Here is an 18,858-nt window from a genome sequence, read left to right as displayed (position 1 = left end):
TGAATTTATAACGCTTCTTTTAGTATGTCTAAATAAAACATTTAAATTAACTTGCCAAGTAATTAATAACTGTGCTGTGGGATAGAAGCAGCTTAGCTGGACTTATGAGGAGGAATCCTTGGATCAGCTGAGTTTCTAGTTCATATCTCTGGCTGGTCAAAAAAGTAGAGAATAACCATAACAGCCCACACTGCAGATCAGTGTTTGAGTGGAAACAGGTGTATCATGCCCAGTGTTGAAGGTTTCAGTGATTTAGGCTACTGCAACCCATCTGTAGCTTGTCATCATACATTGTGGGCTTCAAGAGTGGTGCTAGTGTTTTGCGATCTTTGTCATTCTAATCACTGTGGAGACCAATGTAAGTGCTACATTAGAAGATGATATGGGGACTCGGGCACTCACTATCATGCCCCTTGTGAAGTCATGATTGTTGCTGAATAGTTGACCTCTCTCACAGTTTATATGGATCTAGTGGCAAGTCCACACAGATTTGCATGCTGTACATTGCAGAGGGCTTGACTTACAAACTCCAGTATGTTGGCCAGTCTCCTTTAGCTATGCTACACCTTTGAGAGCTATATGAGACAGCGCGCGGTACCCCAGGGTAGCATTGTACCACGGTCCCTCACCTTCATTGTGCATCATGAGAATATTCCTGATGACTCCTGCATAACCAATATAAACAAACATAGCTTTGTATACAGATGGATTCCCGCAGCTAAAACATAAGCATGAAACAAGCAGCCAGGCACAGCAACATAAAATAGAAAAAGCACATCAAAGAACAGAGGTTAGGTGAAGATACACAGGATTAGCAGCGCAACTGTTAATACTATTATCTTTACTGTCAGTAAAGCATCATTTCTACTTATATTAACCGTCAGACAACTTTACTATGATTTTATTGCAGTGCTACCTAATAAAAGCTACAGTAATGCAGTAATTATCATCTTATTCATAGTTCTTCTAAATGTAATGCAGTCAGTTTATTGTAATTTAGTGTGCACTGATTACTGTATTCTTATATTGGTTTTGGAGGAAACTGTCAGCAACACAGAGTACAAGTTTCAATCTGTACATTTTTTTAGCAGACTCAAGTAACTGCAGTGGGGTATCCTACTTTTTCTCAAAGTGGCTTTATTTCAACAAATGATTTACAGTTTTAGGTAACTCTAGATGTACAGTAATTATTTGTAATAACATTGGAAGCTTACTTGTCCAATGCCACGTGAACTGGCGACATAAATCCAATAACATACGTCTTAGCTTTAAATATATATTTTTAAAGGTTTTGCTATATGTATTTAGGCCCGTGCCAGAAATACATAATTCAATAAGGATGGCAGATTTGCATGGGTACAGTCTCATATAGTGAATCGATGTGCATGGCAGGGAAAATGTACAGAATTATTATGTTACAATCACTTTAAGAACTTTGTATCAGTCTCCTGAAATACAGTCCATCGGGTACATGATATAGGCTACCGAATAGCAATTAGACCTCGAGACAATTTTCCATATGCTGGTATAAAAATACCTTTTCTGAAAGAAGGCTAGGTTTTCAGACCCAGCAAGGTCGGCACAAGCTCCCAGTCTATTTTAACACTAGGACTGCCATGCACGTCAATTTGATGTTTTGAGGTATAGATATGTAAATAACTCTGCGTTTGTGAATCCCATGAGCATGTCCGTTCTTGACTTTCCCTAAATATATGTATTAGATATCCTAATGGTGTTTGAGTGGCTGATTTGCAAAAAATAACAATTTTATAAGCACCTCCTACCTAGAACCGCTAAACGCATCATTTTGACGCATATTACAATAAATGTTTTTTTTTTTTGTTTTTTTTTATTGTATATCCTAAAACCCACTTCCTTCCTAGCCCGCACAGAAGTATGTATTTCAGTGGAATGTTGGGGGTGGTGTGGTCTGGTGTAATTCAATGAAACTGCGTCTGTGTTTATATTACAGCCCTGAGTGCAGGATGCGCCCTATATCTTGGAGTTCGCCTGTTCCAATCCAAGCTATGCCACTGCCAACAGTAAATGGGAGTTCCCAGGGGGCGGCGCACAGTTAGCCAAGGGCTGCCGGGACGGGGAGGGGTTAGGACAGCTGAGGAGTTCTTGACTCATGGCACTCCAGTGACCTCTGTGGCTGGCTGGTCTCCTGCATGCCTGCCTGTATACAATTCAGAAGCCTGTAGTCCTCTGACGCTGTAAGCTCCAAAACAAGTGGCTGACGGCACTCGTTTCGGAGGACGAGTGTCTCTCGTGCTTGTCTCTTCCGAGTTAGTTAAGGGGTTGCAGTAGTGAGCCAGGTTGAATAATAATTGGACATTTAAATATTCAGAGAAAATCGGGAAATAATGAAAAATAATTGTTAAAAAAAAAAAGGCCAGAGAAAGAGAAAATTATTAGTGCTGCGAATAAGCAGTGCTTTTAGGATCTCAGAGTGCATTACAATGCACATTCAGAGACAGATCCGCATGTCCCCTGGACCTCTATGAGACAGGCAGTGTTGATGAGGTGAGGTTAAAAGCTCTATAACTACGAATGCAGTCTGGTTCACATCCAGCCTCCACCTGGTTATATTTAGTATAGCAGCTTTCAAACATTCAGGGCTGGTCTTATTGAAATTATTACTTTAACTTTTTAATTTTAATTTATAAATATATATATATATATATATAGTATATATATATATTGGTGATATAGATATACTGTGTGTGTATTGCCTTATATATTGTACTGTACCAGACTCACCCATCTAGCTTTTTTCATTACATTTTTGGCAAAATATACAATAAATTAATATGAAAATATAAAAAAAAAACACTGTCATTGAAATAAGCATTAAAAATACAAAATATATTTTTCAAAGAATCCAAACTTATTTTACTTCATTGCTGTGAATGCAAAAAAGATTTAAATTTTCAAACAGGACAACCTTTGCGATTGTTTTTTTTCTGTATTTGTATTAGGGAATATAAACATATATCCCAGTTTTTTCACTTCAGGGTGCTGTATTGAAATATTAATTGACATCACCCCACCCCTGGCGAGCCCAAAAATGAGGTGGAGGTTCGGGAGTCAAGCTCAAAAGCACAGCACAGACTGTAAAGGGAGGTGTGTTTAAATGTACCTGCCTTGAATTTCTATTAGTAGCTGCCACTGATTGAAGGTTGACATGAATGTGGATGTCACCTCCTTAGTCCAATGTCAGTTTGACTTTGGTAATGGCTGCAAAGATTTTCCTGTCATTGGAATGATCACATTTGCAGGGGTATTCAGAATTCCCTGCCTGAAACTTTGCAGTCAGCCTTACATTCTCAAAACAGAAGACCACATGCATCTGGAACAAAATCACTCTACACAACGTGGGCGCTGCAACACCACAGACAGTAGTCTTTGTGTTTCTTTTGAGGCGTCATACTGGAACTTCCAATACAAATGCAGTGGGGTTCCACTTTAGGAGTGACCTGAAGCCTTAATGGAAACCAGTCAATATCCTTTCCACTCTGAACTGGGAATTAGAGCACTGGAGTGTCAGGCAGTGGATATGCAGGGAACCCTGCTATCCTGCAGTCCTCTTGTCTGTAATTAAATATGACCCCAGCAGCTGAGATCTTGCCAAGTTTATTTTGCCTAAACAAAAACGGCCCCATGCAGAGGAGAATGAGAGGGGCTACAGTAAGTGTAATTAAGCACATTGAAATCATAGTAAAGCATAATTAAACATTGTAAATCCTGAGAGGTATGATAAAGCAGATTGAGCAACATGGCAAAGAATTGCTAAACTATGTTAAATGCATGGTATAACCATGTGAAAAACTGCAAAATGACTGTGGCAAACACTTATAAGGGTGAGGCCCAACGTGACATCGCTTGAATGGAATGAGTCTCTACACATGCTTGGAGCCAGGTAAAGACATATAGAGAACAATGATGAGAATTCACTACTGGAACAACAGAACCCAGAGCCACTAAGCATGATTGCAAATGCCAGAAGGAAATGTAAAAGATTAAGTACAGTTATATCTGAAGCTTTAACGTGTATTTTAATGGAGAGTGATGTCATTTCTATAGCTCCTGCGAGTTGTGTCGCTTTACAGTTTTCTCAAACACTCTCTTCTGTTTACATTTGAGAGCTGTATAGTGAACTGGAAGAGATATACTTTAGGGAAGATTTCTGGATTTTTATGGGTTTTTTTTAATTTTGTTTGCTAAATCACTTTAAATTGATAATATTGGTGCAAGATCAATACTGCTCTATGGCGCTGTATGGGTATTTGCCTGTACTTAGTTGCTTAAAGGGGTATTAGACTGTTGAGCTATGTTGTGGTCACATTAATCTAAACTTCACATGGCTTTTTCACTTGATGATTTGACATGCTCTGATATAATATACCAGCCTAGTGCATGGTCTACTCTCGCAATCTGCCAAGTTGGATTGCTATATGGAGTACGATTTCACACTGGCATATCCAGCTTAGTATAAAGAAGACTCATTGGAACTTGATTGGAGTCTTTAAAATCCTAAAAAGAGTTGACAAACTTAACCCTGGCCTATAATTTAAACTCAACACAGAAATCGGGACCAGAGGACAAGGTGGAAATTAAGTGGAAATTGACTTAGGACAGAGTGAAGGTGACACTTCTTCACAGAGTGGTACGGGTATGGAGTGGATGTGTTGTTGATGCTGAGTCATTGGGATCTTTGAAGACTCGACTCTTTGCCAACACTTGTCATTAATATTGCTTGCGTACATAAGGCAATTGTTCTAACATACCGCAGGCCTTTTATTTTCAGTTTTTCCCAGGTTTTACAAAGTTCCTTTTTATACTTTTTATATTTGACAAAAAAGGAACTGATTTATACTAAGAAATCAATTACTTTAAATGAGGTTGATATTTACATTTATAGTGCAATGCGTGCTTGTTTACTGTAGTGCTGATACTGGTTAACTTCATCAGCATTATGTGCTTACAGAATCCTGAATATTTACCTGGAAAGCTGTTACATTTAGTATTTTCATCCATTTGTATCCAAAAAGGGCCTTGAACATATTGTAAAGTACAGTGTTGTTCAGCAGCACCTCTTTGCTCACACATTACAAGAGGAGGATACCTGTGCATCATTCTACAGTTTCTCCTGCTTAAACCATTTTAATAACAAGCTCATCAACTGACTAATCACAACTGAACGGTTGCTCAGTCAATAGCTGAGCTTTCCTCCAAAAGCTGGCTCTTAAAACAATCAAGCCCACAACCACTTGGCTGCTGCTGCCTCCTGCCAGTTCAGCCCCTGATGCCCTGATCAATTCCCCATCACATCTTAATGCAATGCTCTAACTCAAGTGTGGCATCTTAATCAGCGCAGTGACTGGAGTGTCAGGGCCATCGACTGAGGAAGCCTCCAACAAATGATTCCCCTCGACTGCTAGGGAGTCAGGAAGTGAGGGAGAGAGTAGGGAGAGAGAGCAAGGAGAGAGTGGGAGAGAGAGGGAGAGAGAGAGGGAAGAGAGAGGAGAGTGGGGAGAGAGAGGGGAGAGGGAAGAGAGGAGAGAGTGGGGAGAGAGGAGAGAGAGAGGGGAGAGAAAGAGGGGGACAGTGGGAGAGAAAGAGACATGAGAGGGTGGGGAGAGAGAGGAGAGAGAGAGGGGGACAGTGGGGAGAGAGAGGAGAGGGTGGGGAGAGAGGGACGATAGAGAGGGGAGAGAGGAGAGAGTGGGGAGAGAGAGGAGAGAGTGAGAAGAGAAGGGAGAAAGGGGAGAGAGTGGGGAGCGAGAGAGGAGAGAGAGTGCGGTGAAAGAGAGGGGATTGAGTGGAAGGAGAGAGGAGAGAGAGGGAGAGAGAGGTAGGAGACACTTCTGTCTCCTCTATAAATGGAGCCTGGTTCTTTCTGCAGAGCAGAAAGACTGACCAACAGACAAACTCTTCTACTATTACATACAAGGTAAAACTTTCAGAATCCAAATACTGAACAGCAGCTCTTAACCGGGTGTGATTACTCGGTTCTTAGACGGTTCTAATGTAATCTACAGCCCCTGCTCTCATGTCAAAGGGCTCAATGTTCTTTTTTTTATCACAAGGCAGTGAGATTTGCGACCTGGTTGCCTGAAAACACACTTCACAGCTTTCTATATGAAAATGAAATGAGATCCCACTCCGACTGTAGAGATTACCACTTATTGATCTCTTTCTATAAGTGTTACCATAAATTTCCTTTGGGCTGCTTAAATAGCCTCCTATCCCCCATGCTTCATCTGTGTGTTCTTTATGAGGACCTGGGCAGATACAGTAGAGTATTGCTATCTTATCCTTCCTCTCACATTCATCCCCTATCCGAATCTGGCACTAGCATATAGTACATACATACATACATACATACATACAAATTAACTTCTAGTCAAAACATTTGTTGTTTTTGTTTTAGTATGTCTGAATTTAGCACTATTGGAGTGTAGAATTGTTATGAATGATACATATGTACATACATACACCTACCTAATTATTAATTCAGAATATACATGTACTGTACAACACTACTTTATGTATTAAGCTCCCAGGTCCAATACACAGTGAATACGCTGAACTTCATATGGCTTTTAACTTTCCCGCCCATAAGATGTCAATGATGTGACGTGGAGCCTTCCTGCACAGGAGAGAGGGAGGGAGTTACTCCAGCAATGGCCCACACACAAAACACCCTTCACATTAATCTTTGGAGAGAGTTACAGTATGCCGCTGCTGTACTGAACTGTCTAATTTGCAACAAGCAAACAGATTCTTAATGATTCCTAACATCAAAATGTTTAAAAATGATTTATGTCAGGGCTGGATATCGGACCATTTTGTCATATAGAATTTTTGTTTCAGATTTCAAACAATCAGAAGATATTTATGCTTTATTACACTTTACTGTGGTTTTACTGTGGAAAACTTTATAAGGGGGACACCACCTATCGGGTATCCTTTCTCTTTATAATACAGCTGTAAAATAATTACTACTGAAGCTTTTAATGAGAAAAAAGTCCCACATGTACAGCTTTTTTTACAACTGAAGTACAAGACTGGGCAGGATTGTTTTGTAATGGTGAATTCCAACGCTAGTAACGCATTGAATACCTAAGATAGGACTCCAAGGATATAGCTTCTACAGTGTATTCATACTAACACCTTTTCACTACAAAACTTGCTCAATATTCAAAGTTCAATTTATTTTATTACAACCTTTTATAAAACCTAGTGATTCCCCATAACCTAATGCTTCTGCATATAAAAAACAGAAAAAAGCACAGCCTTTTCCTACAATATCCACCTTTGCAGAAACACAGCTTGGCATTGCCTGTACAAAAGCAGAGTGCGCTCTACTTCTCTCTGCCTTTGTCTAAACTCTTCCCATATAGCAGACAGCCCTGGTGCTCCCAGTTTGTAAACATGTCTTGCTGTGTGGGTCTGTGGGCATGCTCGACCTGGCAGCCCCCTGCAGTGTTTCACTGGTTATTAAAAACCGAAGCACTCCCGACTGCCAGCCACTAATCTCTTCCGCCTCGGGGCCTTCCGAAGGAGCAAATGAGCTGCCAAAGCTGCCTAATGGAACCGTAATTGCCAATTAAAAGCTGTCCTGTTAATTGCACTGGCTTGATCTTTCCAGCACCTCTTTTTTTTTGTTTTGGTGTCTTGCACTCTGTTTCTGTAATTGATTCCTGAACTGAAAGCATCATGCAGTCAGATTGGAAAGCTATATGAACACGAGGGAATACTGAAATAGTCTCAGCAGGTCCTTTCTGTAGTCTTGGGAGGGTTAAAGATAGAATAGACAGGGTGGACAAAATGAAGCCATACTCTCACCCACCTATTAGTCATGCCATTTGGTTTCCAGTTCTTGTTGTTTCTATTTCTCATCAAGTCCTTCAAAAGCCGAACTCAGCAAGGTTCATAGCAATGTGTTCTCTACTAAAGTGTCACATTCATACACTTCTTTTCTTCTCTAGTAGAATCAGGGGAGGCAAACAGGAGGACAAAGCAATTGCATAAACTCCTATAGTGTGTTGTTTGTGTGCTGGCTTACAGATTTTCACATACCCAGACAACAGTTAATCAAGAATAATCATACAGACTTAGTTAATCAAAGTTTAACGAATCAGAGTATATAATTACTCCTTCAGTTTATTAATGCTTAAATGGATCAAGTAATTGCAGATGTACTTGGAATCCAAGATCATAGACAGTCCAGGCAGTCTGGTATCTCTAAAGCTAATAAAAATAATCCTATCCTATAGCATCATGCTTCAATATAGATGAGATATAAATTCAAGATCATGCTTATCCTCCGCAGAGAAGTATGTCTTAAAATATAAAACAGAACAAAGAAAGGACAGCAGTCCAAACTCCAGGCTCTGAGTACAACACCAGCAGTCAACTTCGTAGAGGTCTTCAAAAGATGGACCAGTTAAGACTGTCTAAACTAACTCAACTGATGCCTAATTGTAATTTTGTTCCCATATTTATTGGACTTTCTCTCCCTTTGTGCATCAGAAGGCTTAATTAAACCACAACATCTGTTTTGGTTTTTTTTTTAAACAGCCTTTATGTCTAAAATTAATAATATACTTTCTGGATCAGGCTACTCTCTAAAACTAACAATATGCAGCACCAGGCTTTCTCCAACTTTTCTTAGATAAGTATACACTTAGAGGTTTTCTCTAAAACAAATAATATATGTTTTTGTACCAAGGAGTTAATCTCATTTGTTAAGATAAAAAATATAAAAGCAAGGGGCTCTTGAGTTAGAACACCTGGTCTGTCTGATAGTTTTGTCTTGGTTGTTAAAACATATTTTTCTGGTACATGAGAATCCTAATATTCCCACAAGGTAATAAAAAAAGCGATTGGCCCTTAAGTCCTATGTTGCAAATGCTGATAAGAAGCTTAGCTGCATGCACATGCACAAGAGGCCCCATAATCACTGTGGATCATCAGGGGCACACTCAAACATTGTGCTACAATGCTTTACCATATGGGTACATGTAGGACAGGGTTTTGGTTCTGCTTGTGGCAACCCAGTTCTTTGACATCCACATATTAGTCTGGACACATGCCTTTCTTTCCCACTTTTCAGACAGCACTTCCCACTGGGAGCAATGGTTCTGGACAAATAACTATTTCATTTATACATTTCAATTTGGTATTCCTACCATCCAAAATATCTTGGAGTTGCCTAGAATTCATTATTTTTTTTCATATCAGAGATTTCCCAAGCCTCAATTTCTTCAACTTCATTAGTGGGGAGCTGTGGTCAAGTGCAGTGAATGAAGCAGGTCCACACAATCTTTCTCCCAAAACAGTGCTTGTTTTAATGATAACAAAAATAATAACAAAACAACAACACAAATAAGTCCACCCCTTTACCAGCAATGGTATTGGGGGGTACGCAGCAGCTCTTCTTAGTTGAAAATAAAAAGTAAACAAAAACGGGACTTTGTCCGTCCCCACGTTCTCCATGCACGCAGTGCTCTTGGTGCTGAGAAGCATGGTGCCGTGAGTGGTGCGGTGTGGTGCGGTGCTGTGCTGTGTGGTGCTGTGCTGTGCAGTGCACTGCTGGGACGTGCTTTGTGTTTTACCGGTCCGCGGCTCGCTCCTCCTCTGCAACACAAAACACACGTAATCCTAAAAACAAAGCAATACAGGCTCCGGCCATCTATTTTCATTATCAGCGTAAGGGGAGGTTTTGACGTAACTGCTCCCCTTTGTACCCAGCAAACTCCTCCCCGCAGTCACCGCGTTGTCGTGGTTTCCCTAATAGAGGGCTGCCCCGCAGCTGACTGCAATGGAATCGTCCTGAGTACTTGCAGCTACACGCCCCTCCTAATATGGTCACCTTCTGGTTTCCACCTACCACAGAGGTGGCAGCTCTATGAGGCAGCTTACCTTGCCCCTTACACAGCGCCCTTTCTAATCGGGAGGGAGATTTGTAGCATCGATCCTTTCTCTCTCTATCACAGGAGCCCAATGAGAAATGAAGTTGGTTCTATCAAAGGACCAATTACTTTGGCTGCATAAGTCTTGCATTCAAAAGGACCTAATACCTTATACAAGATGCTTCTAGTTAGATCTCCACAGTGGCTTTTTATCAATGAGAGACTGAAGGTTAAGAGAGTGAGACTAATTTGATTGTTAGTCTTACTTTCTCTCACTTGTACTCTGTGAGCTTCCCTGCTGACAATTGCATCTTGTTAACAGCAGCAATTATAACTCAACTAGCCCATCACAATGAAGTTGTTAGCAAGGAAAATTGCAAATGTGTAGAAGATGAGACTAAGAATCAAATTAGTCTCACTCTCGTACCTTGATTAAATTCAATGCTGGGATCATGACTGCTTGTATGGGTATGGTGAGAGGAATGATTATGGAATATTTGGCCGCTGGTCCTGTGTGTTAAGGGGAGAAGAAGCCACCACTTGCAGTGCCAGGGCAGCAGGGTGGACCGTGACGAAGCCCCCCCCCCCCCCCGGGGGCCCCCCCATCAAAGGGACTGTATGCATTAAGGTGGAGGTTGGGGAGGTGGAGGATAAGATTACAAATGGGATTGCAATGGCAACAGTTTACCTGAGATTTATACAGCATACGAAGAAGTGAATTAATGAGAGTGCAATCATTCAATAGTTCCTCCCATGATTTATAGCTTAGGCTACTAAATGTTAAAAGCAGCACAGAATCCAGTACCAGAGACACAGCTGAAAATGAACTGGATATAGATTAAGGAGACATTTCTCATTCACAAATTGGTGAGAGTGTGGAAGGGATTATCTAATGATGTTGATGCTGAGTCATTTGGATCCATTATGACCAAACATGATAACGTTTTGTTACAAACTTTGGTTCATAAACTTAAATCTTTGTTGTAGGCTAAATTAATTCAGTTCCCTCAATCTTTACACAGAAGCTCAATTCTTTAAACCCTGGGATCCGTCTGGTTTCACTGGCCACAATGTCCTGTTGCTAATTTGGTGACCAGAATGGAGCACAGTGTTGAACACCCCACCTTTTTACTGGGACCACATCAGAGGTACTGATTTGTGGAAGCAAATAGCAAATTTCCGAACCAAATTAAACGTAAAGATACCTCTGTTGTGAAATGCCCTTAGCCAGCACATTGCGCAAAAGTCATGAAGTCTACGATCTGCCCCGGTGAAACCATACCCCCCGCGTTCACACCTACACTGGGAGCAGGCAGCTTGCATTTCCAGCCCACAAACAGATTGGATTGCTAGCCATCTTATCAATAATGCAGGGCTTTGTACCTTCCCCTCAGGTTACTCTCTATGGCAAGGTTATATTATTCACTGGCTCATTTTGTCACTCACTCACTCATTCACACACTCACTTGCTCACACACACTCACTTACTCACAAACTTACTCAATCTCTCACTCAATCTTGCTCGCTCACTCACCACTCACTCACTCACTTACTAACAAACTTACAGACTCAATCGCTCACTCAATCTTTCTCACTCGCTCGCTCACTCACTCACTCACACACACTCTCTTACTCACAAAAGTACTCAATCGCTCACTCACTCATTCTCTCAGAGTCTGCATCATGGGATTGTCAGGAGAAATCACACATTAAACTGATTGCTGCTGACAATGTAATTACAAGAATGTTCCACCTCATGCAAATATATTTGCTATATATGGTTCTCCAAATCTATGTTTTATCAAATTATTTCATAGTACCAGATGTTATGTTTTAAAATGAAAACACTTGTAATAAATTGCAGTTTCACATTTATTCATAAAAGGTGAATGAAATTGCATGACAAGTAAGATTTATGAAAATATTTTGTTAGCTACAAACACTTAATACTATTAGAACAAACACCAAAATAGTTAACACAAACACCAAAACAGTTAACACAAACACCAAAACAGTTAACACAAACACCAAAACAGTTGCATGATTTGCAAAACATCAAATACCATTACAAAATGAAGCAAATGTGATTCATACATCATGCAAACCCTAATACAGTACACCGTTGCTATAACAAACCTGTTGGGGTCAAAGCCTTTTGTTTGTTATATTGAGGGGTTCGGACAATCAAATGAACACTAAACTGTTGGAGTAAGTTAGATAAAATTATGAATAAAACCTGTTTGTCTCATGCAAGCAGTATTCTGACTTTGCTTTATCTTATTCGTTACAGTTTTTTCTCAATTGCTTAAACACATTTCCTGAAACGCTATTCACATTTTCAAAACAGTTAACACAAACCCCACAACGGTATCGCATTTTGCAAAACGACACATATCAACTGCAAAATGCACTAAAACTATCAAAATATAGTACACATGTTTCAAAATCAAATAAGTGCATCAAACAGTACAACAATATCATAAAATGAAAAGCTCACCTTATCAGTATTTATACAAAGGCTAAAAAAAATACTAAGTATAAGTTTCAATATGACATGAAATCCTAAATACAAGCTCCCTCATGCTGCAGTCAACTTGAAACTGTGTTACTGTAAATACTGTAAGCATGTTACCACACACACGATGTTATAGCAACAAAAAAGTTTTATTTTGGAACCAGGCTCTGTATATTTTTACATCCAGCAATCTCAATTTACATATTGTTCAGTATGTAAATGAAAGAAAAAAACAATATTGCATTCTGTAAATTCTGTTTAAATCCAATAAGGCGAAAAAGTATACTGAAGAATAGAAAAACAAAAAAAAAACAATCTATTTGAGTTCAAATGGGACATCCGGGACCAGCCATTCTCTCCTCTCTGTTTGACCACAAGTTTTTGTCGACATCGCATCTAATGTTCTTCCTTGCAATGCCACGAGGATAAAATCGTCTGGCATAATGCATCCATCTCCTGTAATATTCTGCTGTGATGGCTTCACAGCCTGCGTTCATTGCATCCAGCAGTGACATTTGGTCATGAGGATGGTCATCTGTTTGAGAAGAACTCCTCAATAAGGTTCAGGAAGGGGGAGTAGGGTGGGCAAGTCAGTCCTCACTTGCTCCCTCTCCTCAACAGGTATAAGGCTTTTATAGACAGCATCCCACAAATACCAAAAGGCGAACAGTGTTGTATGGTCCAAGGGTGGGAATGTGTGCAATTACACCATTTTCAGCTATTGCCGCACACATTGTGATGTTTCCCCCACGCTGCCCTGGCACATTCACCGTGGCTCTGTGACCAATGACATTTCTCCCACGTCTTTGGTCAAGTTGAACCCCACCTCGTCCACATACACGAACACGTGAGGAGATTCATTGGCCTCCAACTCCATTATTCTCTGGAAAAGATTCAATACAACAGTAAAGCAACAGTGTTTGTTATTGTATTCCAAAAGTAAGTGTTAGCAAGGCAATATGGCAAGTAAATAAATCATTGTGCTTTCAAGAGACCTTACCTGTATATATTGGTACCTTATCTCCTTCACTCTATTGCTGTTCCTCTCAAAAGGGACCTTGTACATTTGCTTCATACGCCGCTGATTTCTCTTCAAAACCCTATCTATCGTAGACAGGCTTACTGCATGCACATTTTCAAACATGTCTGATTTTGCAGCACGGCACTCTGAATTTCTTTGAGACGGATGCCATTATTGGCAGTAACCATATTCACTATTGCTGTCTCTTGTACATCCGTAAAAACTTGTCCTCTGCCACCAGTCCTGTAAACGAAAACACATGGATATACAAAGTTAATACATAAATGTCAAAACTGCTCTAACATATATTACTGTACAGTAAAACTGTGAAGAAATGTGTTCATGTGGCTCTTTTGCATGATCACATACTATATTCATACATACCTATTCTCATTTGTGAAAGTCCTGATAATTGAAGCCACAGAGGATCGGTTGAGATTTGGTTGAACTCTTTGCCCAGCCTCTGCCATTGACAGGCCATAATTGATGACATGGTCTACAACTGTAGCCGGTATGTCATTCGAAATGAGTGGATGGCGTACCCTTCCCCTTCCCCTTCCTCCAGCTCTCCCACCTCGCATACGGACCCCTCTTTCTCTGGCACCTCCAGGTTGTGGCTCCTGTCTAATTTTCTGATCCATTTTTCATCATCAACTCCCTGGTAGCCTCGTCTACAAGTGTTTTTCAGCAGAGATAATTGATTGAACAATTTAGAAATTAGGATTTCTTCCAATGAGAGAAAGATAAACAGATTTGGGAGTGGTTGCTTTCAACTGTGAACAAACTACTTTGTTTTGTTTAAGGAGACATAGAGATTGACTTTTGTGTCAAGTGCTGAGATTTGTATTTAGAGTTTTGCAAAAATGTGCCTGTCATTTGAATTATGTGTCAAAGCAATTATAAATGATATAATGTTTTGCAAAATATGTTACTGTTGTGGGGTTTGTGTTAACTGTTTTGAAAATGTGAGTAGCATTTCAGGAAATGTGTTTAAGCAATTGAGAAAAAACTGTAAGGAATAAGATAAAGCAAAGTCAGAATACTGCTTGCATGAGACAAACAGGTTTTATTCATAATCTTATCTAACTTACTCCAACAGTTTAGTGTTCATTTGATTGTCCGAACCCCTCAATATAACAAACAAAAGGCTTTGACCCCAACAGGTTTGTTATAGCAACGGTGTACTGTATTAGGGTTTGCATAATGTATGAATCACATTTGCTTCATTTTGCAATGGTATTTGATGTTTTGCAAATCATGCAACTGTTTTGGTATTTGTGTTAACTGTTTTGGTGTTTGTGTTAACTATTTTGGTGTTTGTGTTAACTATTTTGGTGTTTGTTCTAATAGTATTAACAAGAAATTGAGAAAAACTGTAATTAAAATGCAGTACAAAAAGCAAAAGTCCCGAATTGAAGCTGAATCGTTTCAAAGTGCAGCAAATCTTAATCCAACATGCAATAATCCCAAACTGAGTTTTTATTCTAAATTAACTTGACATGAAAAGAATCAGATTCTTAACTTTTTTTTTCTTTAATCAATGTTGCATTGCTGCACGGTTGCTGAACAAGTAAAAAAAAAGTGCGTTTTGACAACCTATATTCACGACAGAGCGGCAGGCGCCAGGTTCGTTATAGCTGAAGGTTCGTTATAATGAAGGGCGTTATAGAGAGGGTGTACTGTATTTACATCAATTCTTCAAACATTTAGGCTCATATCGATTAACTCTTCAACCAAAATTAAAAAAAAAAAACTTTCAATTGTAAATAGATCACGTAAGCCAAAGTCTTACATTATCAAACAGAAAACTGTATAAACAAAACTTTTAATGATTCATTTCATGAGTCATTTCATGGGCCCCATATTTAGTAATTCATTTAAAATACAAAAAAAAAAAAAAAAAAAAGAATAAACTTGCATGATCAGTGTTTGGTATTCCAATAACAGTGTAGCGTACACGGGGGGAAGGCAGTGCTGGTAGGTGACGTAATCACATACAGTGGCATAAGCCTGATATAGCTCCTTGCAATAGAGACGGCTCTTTTGTACAGCGGTATCGGCGCAATGCTTTAGTGCGAGAGGTCTCGGGTTCACGCCCGCCCTCTGTGTGTGGATTGCCTCGCCCTGTGTGATACGCCTGCCTGCGGGAAGCGAGAACACTACATTGGTGTCAGAAGTGGACACAGGTACCCCAGCAGGCACTCGTCGGACTGTAGCCTGACGAGCAAGTCCAGGGCGGACTTGAGGCTGGCAGGGGAGAGTGTAGCATGCGCGGGGGGAAGGCAGCAACAGGGCTGGTAGGTGACATAATCACATACAAAGTAGAATTACATTCTGCATCACTAAACCGCTCGTCTCTGTCTGGCCACATAATTTCATCTATGTCGCAACGGATGATCTTCTTAGCCACCATGGGCAGCTCTTTCAATCTTAAAAAATAATAACAAATGGAATATTTGTATATGTGGCAGGGTAAAGGCTGGTGAAATCTGGCCTCCCGACAGGTGGAGACACTAAAGAGAGCTACTCATGTGACCTGTGATATGCCTTGTGCATAGGTCCGGTTTTGTCGGCCAGCTTGGGAAGGTCGGAAACACAGGTGTTTACGCTTGTGCTAATATCAAAGACGGGTTAGGTCACATGCACAACTGAAGAGCGGTTGGCTGTGACAGATTGACAGAGGCATGGCCTGGGGTACATAAGGGGAACTGTGTAGCGTAGCAAGGTTCCCTGTTTGGAGGCGGTGTCTGGACGGGTGCAGGACTAGCTGATGGTGTTGTTATGGTTGCTTGTGATGCATTTAAAATACAGGCTCAAGAGGATAAGCTGGAGAGATGGGGACACAGCAGGCAGATATTGTGCATAGTAACAGCTTCAGGGTAACGAGTCGCATAGTCCACAATGAACTAAAATGAATCGATACCCTGAGTCAGTTCCATCCAAGGGGCCCACGATATCTACCCCAATGCGATCAAACGGAGTGGAAAAATGAGTGGGAGTGGAACCAAAAAAGCCAGCCTCACTCCTTTTGTGACCATTAATTGACATTTGAAACATGATGTCACATATGTCTATATATCCCCATAGATCCCAAGCCAATACAATCTGGACAGGATCCTTTCCCTAGTTTTTTCACAGCCAAGGTGTCCCCATATGGAATGTCATGGGCCAGCCTGAGCACCTCTGTCCAGCAGCTGACATATCACCTGCCCTGTGAACGGTCTGGATCTCTTACTCCAACCTCCGGTAACAGAGGTATAACCACTTCTTTTTGGCCACTAGGGATGTCATCCCATCCTCCAGTTTAAACCCCCGAAACCTCAGCCAGTAATTCGCCGTGTTGAATTTTGGGTCGAAAAAAGTCAGGTTGAGGGAAGAGTATGGCAGAAGAATATGACCAGGAAATAGGTGGAAAAATAATGTTTGAAAAACATTACAAAGCAGCTTGTTCCTTGTGTGTATTCATTTAAAATATTTACACATCATAGTTTCCTATTCAGTTTTACACAAAGGAGCATAAGTCCACTTTACTTTGAGCACAGATATTGAGTGTCTGTATCATTTTATCAGTTTAAGACAAATGCTAACCTGCGGAGATGTTTTGACTTTTCACAAATTCAAGGAGACTAACCCTGAAGACATGTCATAGTGATGCTTTTCATAACCACAGGACAAAACAACCCGGCCGAGAGAATGGTATAAAACAGATGAGTTTGAGATGCAGTTGAGTGAACTCTATCAAACATACCAAAAACATTTCACATGTACAAAAACAGCCAGATTAGTATAAAATGTCCAACCATATAAAGATATGATATCTACAAAAGGGGCCAAGTTATACACAGCCCTGTAAAGATGCAACTTGATAGTGGCTGTGCTAAACAGGATATTTATTTAACTTAAATTAACTTAACTTAATTGTATCTCTTTATGGCTGGACCCTTTATACTAATTTTGCTTTTTAAAAAAAAAAAAAAAACTTTTTAACTTGTGTGTGTTGTGCATTTAGTAAGTCTTTAAAAAACAATTCAAACTAAACAGTAAGGACTGTTTATAATTTATTTTAGTATGCAGTTGGAAGATAGTTAGAAATTAAGAATGAAACCACAAAACAACTGATTAACTTCACAGCCCTTAACTGGCTTTGAATAAAGTCACCTGTCAAGCAGCCAGAGTCCAGTCTAGTCTATAGTGCGGTGTTTAGATCTGCCACGGTGTCATTTTATAGGGCCCTGCATCAGCCGAACCAGACTTTTTCAATAATTTCAAATACACTTTGTGAATTATTATCTTCTGGTTTGTAAATTACGTGAAGATGCATGTCCAGACTGAGAGACAGAAGCTCTGCCTACCTCCTAGCTTGTTCCTTGCACTCTTTGAGATGTGAGTCAGGATCCTGGTTGGTCCTGGGCGGTCTGGCAGTGGGACAGAGACAATGTGCTCTTGCTGTGTGGAGTCCCAGGGCAGTAAGGTGAACCAGCGGTTAGCGTGACCCTGGCCATTAGGCATGTCAGCAGTCTATCTGCTATCATGTGCATTTACTCAGAGTATATGATGCACTCTGCCCAGGCACAAAGGGGCAGTATTACTTACATCTGCCTCATCTGTCACAAGGTTAGCGGGACACCAGGGTGGAACAACACCTGCTTGATTTTCACACAGGGTCATTCATAATATGGACAGCTTCGCAAAAACCCAAGGGTATGTGGAGGATGATATGCAAAGGAAACATTTCTGTGACAGAGGGTTCTTTAATGTCAGTATTTAAGTAGAATTGAAAACAATGCAAAACAACAATATAGTGTGAATTATATAAATAAAAATCTGTTTTGTATTTTTGTAGAGGTGTTCCATTAATTTTGTTACTGCAGATTTACAGGCTTGACAATGAAATTATGTGTGGTAAAGCACAGTGAAAGTCTGAACCTCACGTATACAATATATATTACTAGCAGATGTAATGTTTTCAATTTTGAATTATGAAGCTTTCTCAATGCATATATTCCATTATATGATAATTTGCACAAGCATGTTTTCAGTTGTATGGGCTGTGGCGATTCTGACTACAAAGGGTTCTCAATGCATTGATTATTGGTGATTATTATCGACATTCAATCAGGAAACTGGTTGCTGATTCCACTTCTAAATCCAGCACAATTGATTCTAAGTGTGGACTGAAGACGGGGTTGTTTGAGAGCTGTGCTTCTTTACTAGTAGTAACTGATTAAAACCTGGGCTGGAGGTAATGCTCTGCAATTTGTATTTGTGGAGTATTGAAATACAGTGCACCAGTATGAGGTATACATTTAAATAAGTTGCATGAGGTAATATACAATTGTTAATGCAGATTTGATCTAATTTGTGACAGGCTGAGCAAACTGGACTCTTTGGAAGATTGA

Source organism: Polyodon spathula, chromosome 3 (assembly GCF_017654505.1).
Source record: "Polyodon spathula isolate WHYD16114869_AA chromosome 3, ASM1765450v1, whole genome shotgun sequence".
Lineage (NCBI taxonomy): Eukaryota > Metazoa > Chordata > Actinopteri > Acipenseriformes > Polyodontidae > Polyodon > Polyodon spathula.
This window is presented reverse-complemented; position numbering follows the sequence as displayed.